General features: G+C 41.2%; 1 pseudogene; it reads right to left on the bottom strand.

Annotated features, from left to right (window-relative positions):
* Positions 1–260: 260 nt before the first annotated feature.
* Positions 261–781, bottom strand: LOC112311963 (male-enhanced antigen 1 pseudogene; annotated as a pseudogene).
* Positions 782–5,902: the final 5,121 nt, after the last annotated feature.

Below are 5,902 nucleotides of genomic sequence, written 5' to 3'. Positions count from 1 at the left end.
GTTTTTGTTTGTTTGTTTGGGGATGTATACACAGCGTGCTTTATTCTCCAGAGTGATACATGCCATGGTGGGTTGGGCTTGGGCCAACATCCCCACATGTACAGAACTAAATAAAGTGGGTCTCTGAGGAGAAGTCTGATTTGCCTTGATGAGGGAAGGGAGATGGGGAGAATGGAGATGGGCATTCCAACCAGGGCTGTGTCCAATCCTGTGCTGGTTCCAGTCTGGAGTGCTGGCAGGTAAGGCGCCTCTCAAGATCGTCACTTCCAGGCAGGGGTTGCCTGCCAGGTTTGGAGAGCCTTCTGTACCATGTCTTCCCACTGGGCATCTGATATCTCCTGAGCCCAGGCAGGAACTCCTGGCGCAGACAGGCTTATGCCAGCCATCGTCCTTTTCACCTGCTGTACATGTTCTGGGCCCATGGAAATAAAGCCGTGGTTGCTCAATACTGTAGCTCCCTCCTCATCTTCATCATCGCTCTGAAATGGTGGGTTTGGCAAATCAAGCCCCAGGGCCTGGACCTGATCCTGGATATCAGCAACTACATCTTCTCCATCCCCCACTGGTGCCAGCTCCACCTCCTCTGGTTCAGGATCTTGGTTCAGGGGCTGATAGGAGTAGCCAGCTGGGCCTGCCCTGGTTTCCTTTTGCTTTTCCTCAGGCTTCTTGGTACTCCAGTCCCCAGTGCCTTTGTAGGGCCCTGGTGCGGCCCTAGTTCCTCAGTCTGATTGGGGAAGGTACGCTCAGGGCCCATGGTGTCTCCCCCTAGAACTGTTGCCATCCGGGCAGAGACTTCACTCCCCTCTCCATGTTTACTGCAGCCCACCTCTTATGTTGCTCTAATCTATCTGTTTACCAGACTCAAGACAGTCATAGCAGTCACAATAATGATGAAGACATGGATGATAAATGATACAAGATGTTCACTGACAGAATTTGAATCACATGTCCCTTGAGCATGTCACACATGCACATGGGATATGACAAATAAGTCCCTACCCTAGGTATACCAACAATCTAGTGGTTTATACAGGTATGGAAAGACAAAATACAATTACGGTGTGAAAATTCATTGAAAAGCTGTGCTGTTAATGGAAAGAATGGTTAATGCTCAGAGGTTGGAGGGCTGGACTTGCTTGCTTAGTAGAATTCATGGAAAGTTTGCTTTATAGGGTAGATTTTATGTAATCAGTGTCTATAAGGAACAGAAAAATTTGCCTTGGATCTCTTTATTGTAAGCAAGAAGCAAAAGCCAAACAAGAATGGAAGACGGAAAAAGTTTAGAAGAACAGGCTAAAAGCACTAACCTCAGAAATAAAACCCTGCTTAATGAGCTCAATGAGGCTGCTGAGGTTTTTGTTTTTTCACTGTGACATCTCTAACAATGAAAGGGATTCCTAGAACCTCACACACAGGTCAGTAACTACTTGTACGATAAAGGGCTCCTTGCAGGTAAGGACTCCCCCAACAATAGTCCCACAAGGTCCTAACAACCTCCGTATAGAATTAGTGTAGGGGTTAACTGCTCTAACAGCAAGATCTGAAACTGCAAAGGTTTCAAAAAATGTTTTTGTTTTTGTTTTTTCCTTCTGTATAGGAGAAAAGGTTGGCAGTCCAGAGCTGGTGCTGTGGTGCCACCCTCCTCAATGTGAAGACTTCATCTCCAGGTTCAAGGTAGCTGTGCCGGCTGTTGCCATTTCCCTGTAAGTGAAGGAAGAAAGAGTGCAGAACAAGCGCTTCCTTCCTGAAGTGTTTGCACCAGACGTGGCGCACATCACCACACCACTCCGGCCATGCTCACTGGCCAGGACTTAGTTCCCGGCTTTCCTTCCGTAGAAGGGAGACTAGGAAATGTGTTTTCTAGCTAGGTGATCATGCCCTCAGCTCACACTATGTGGGTATGACACTGTTACCTGGAACTGTGAAGGGTGGATACTGGGAGAAAATATCAAACTTTGTATTCCCAGGTAATCCCATACATTAGATAGTTACCTCTTTTTATTTTATTCTAAGCTGTCTCCCGCCGCCTCCACTGGCCACACCAGTATCTCCTTCTCAATCCCTTCACTGAATTTTTCTGTGCATTAAAGGTTGGAATCTTCCAGGATCAGGTCCTTGGCCCTCCTTTCTCTATCATATCAACATATAATCTATCCATGCTGAAAAAGTGTGGGATAATTCCCACAGTGTCACACACCACCTCATTTACTAGTCTCAGACGCATAGTGTCTCTGTATATATTCTCTATACTCAGGACCTAGTCTTTTTTTTGCTGCTTGGACCTATCCCTAAATATCCAACCACCAACTCAACATCTCCAATTCGATGTTTAACAGGTATTTCAAACCTAATTTGGTCAAAACATAACTATGGATTCCTACCCCTCTAAAAACCTGCTCCTAATTCCCCATATTTTTTCAAGCTGAGTAAACTGCATCCTACACACCCAGTTACTCAGATTAATAAATTAAGATCATTCTTGATCCTTGTCTTTCCAATCCAATATCCTGAACATTAATTAAAAAAAATAAACAGCTTTATCTCTAAATTATACCCTGAATCTGACCATTTGTTATCTCTATTGCTTCAACTCCAATCTAATTCACCATCACTTCTAACCTATAAATAATCCATCTTTGCTGAGGCTCCCATTACTAGTTCCCCTTACTGGCTGTATACCCTCCACATAGCAGCCAAAGTAATCTTTTTAAAGTTGAAATCAGGTCATTGTTCTCTTTTATTTGAAAAACTCTAATAGCTTTCCATTGCTCTTTGAATAAAATCTACATATATCTCTCTCCATTGCCCAAATCAGTAGTGATATTCAAAATATTTATTACCAGGGCACAGCATGAATACTAATGAGCAGACTATGCCCAGGTCAGAGCTGAAGCAAGGCCCTGGAGGCTGGCTGCTCTACATGTCATCCACCTTTCAGTTACTGAGTCTTGATGAGGACTATGGGACCCCAGCAATGGGCTGAAGTCACTAACGTAGGCATTCTGAGAGCTCCACTCATTGCCTATTCATCCAGCACTGAAGAAATAGTTCAATGTTTTAACAACCAGTACTTCTCAGCATGTACCAGTGAATAGTAGCCCCACGTGTGAAATTCCCTGAGGACTGCAATCAATATAAATCTCCCCCTTCAGCTTCCCCTGTACCCATACTACCCCTTGTTCAACCAATGCATCTATATTGGCATTTTTCCTGTCTCTTGAACGTATGAAGTTTCTTCCAATACCAACACTTTCCATTTCATGTTCCCCTGTTTCAAAAAATCTTTCCCTGTATCTTCATATGCCTGTTTCCTTCTCATCATTCAGACCTCCAATCACATGCCAAGCGCTTCTCAGACCACATTAGCTATGATGTCTCTATGCCACTTTCCTCTTTACAGCATTTATCAGCGTCTAATTTCCTTGTGTATTTATGCCCTAACAGAAGTTTGTGTTTTATATTTCCCCTATAGCAGGTATGTATTTAATGACTGACTTTTTTTTAAAGATTTTTATTCATTTATTTTTAGACACAGAGGAAGGGAAGAAGAGAGGGAGAGAAACATCAGTGTGGTTGCCTCTTGTACACCCCCTACTGGCAACCTGGCCTGCAACCCAGGCATGCGCCCTGACCAGCAACCCTTTGGTTCACAGACTAGCGCTCAGTCCACTAAGCCACACCAACTAGGGCTAATGATTGCCTTTCTCAATACTCTTTTTCTACTCTGCAAATATCCTTTGCTAATTTTCAAATCCAGGTTATTTGCTGTCACATGTTAATTAGGAGTAAATGCCTGCATAATAGATGTTGATGTCAAAACACCTCCTTATCTTTTAACATTACTTCTTATGTTTCACTATTAGTCTCATCTCTTCAATTTTCTTGATCTTTTCCACCAAACCAACAAGTTTATCAAAATCTGTGTTGAAAACCAGCTATTCCTTGACTAATTAGAAGAGATGAGACAACATACCATAGTCTTCTCTCAACCTAAAGTTTCAGCTTTTTAAACCATTTATTTATTTAGGAAAATTTTATTGAATTACACTTGGAGGCAGTATTCTGTCTGCTAGGTGATAGAGATACAGAGATGAATGAAGAAATAGCCTTTGCCCTGAAGAAACTCGCCATACAGTGGAAGTAAACATAGTCGGTTCCATGTGGAAACAGGCATGGCCAGTTCCAGGGTCCAAGCACGCGTATAGGACACCAGGAAAGTCACCAGGAGCAGCAAGGAGTGAATGTTTTCAATAATGATTCATTGGTTCTCACAGGCCAGGAGTCACCCCAAGTACAGGGGATGGCAAAGCACCAGAATAACACGCCTCTTTAAAACTTTCCTAGAATTGTAACTGGAACCTTGCAATGTTTTCTTATAAGCTCTCAAAGATTCTTTTGTTAAGAGTAAAAAAATAAAATATAAAGCTCTGCAAAATGAAGCTACACATTTCTAAGGGTTGCTGATTTAAACTCTGAAGGCATTCCTTTTTATGGGCAGATCTGTGAGAGGAGTTCAATGCTGTAATTTGGGATTTTGCCTTTCTATCTCTTCTTCTATCATAAATATATTTACTCACCCCTTGTTACCATCATCAAATCCAATAGTATAATTTGAAAGGCATATATCCTCTAATATTGCAAGGACAGGGCATAGAATGAACTCGATTCTCCTGACTCCAATTTTCTCTTCGAGATCAGAGTTCCACTGTAAGACAATGAGGGCTCTGTGCCAGAGGGCAAACAGGTAACTCTAACGACTGGGCCCCCTAGAACTAGCCGCTCAGATCATTTGTTATTCTGGCCTCTCAGAACTGTGAAATCCCTTCGCCTTGTCACTGCCACCTTGCTACTTTTGTTTTACATGTCTTTGCAGATCATACATGATCACACCCTGCTGCAACCTTCAAACATGCCAATTAGCAAATATATCTAAATCTGCATGGAAACAGGTCTGGTAAATTAAGTTGGGGGGAAAAACACAAGCTTGACGTGTTATATTTATTCTATTTGAGTTCAGAGTTATCACTTTTGTAAAGCTTGCATTTTATTGGTCTATTTCTATTTTCCTCTCATGTGAATGTAATGTATTTGAAAGGTACTAAAATATCAGCACACACATTCTTTATTTAGGTCATGGAGCAGATACAGCATCAGTAGCAACAAGAAAGTATGTCAGAGTCCCTTAAATAAATGTTTGCTCACTTGGGGGCCCTACTAGAAACACGACATGATCCTTCACAAATATTCTAACTGCTGTATCTATAATGCACTACAAAACAAACAGCAGATCCGTAAATAAGCTAAATCTGAAAGAGAAAAGATCAATGAAAGAAGAGAGAGTAGAAGAATATATATTGAGCCTCACTGATTTCACCAATGAAAAGTTATTTCTGTCATCTGATATGCGAATTAAAAAACCTATTTGGACTGATCAGAAATAAACCTAATGTGTGTGTGTGTATATTTATGTATATGTACATATGTCTGTATATATATATATATACACACACACATATATATATAAACACACATTATACATATATCCCATCATAGTAATGAACAATACCATCTTGGAATTAAATGTATCTATTATTAAAGGAAGTCATATTTCTTCATGTTCATACAAACAACTGGCAACAACCAAGACCACTTATTCCCATAAAGATGATACTATTGGGTCTCAAAGTATTGATAGAATTTCCCAATGAAAGAAAATGTGGTTTTTTTATATAATTTTGAGGTTTAATTTACACTGGGTAAAAGGAGTTATTCCTGGGTTAAATTTTCCTTGGACAGTCAGTTTGAATTGACCAAGCTTATCTCCCTCTTTTCTGGCCAATTCCTCAGGAGCGCTAAATAAAGGAAATGCGTGCATCTGCATTGTTCAGCAAAGCCCGTGAGG

Source organism: Desmodus rotundus, chromosome 7 (assembly GCF_022682495.2).
Source record: "Desmodus rotundus isolate HL8 chromosome 7, HLdesRot8A.1, whole genome shotgun sequence".
NCBI lineage: Eukaryota > Metazoa > Chordata > Mammalia > Chiroptera > Phyllostomidae > Desmodus > Desmodus rotundus.
Note: the sequence above shows the minus strand (reverse complement) of the source record. Positions and strands in the feature narration are given on the sequence as shown.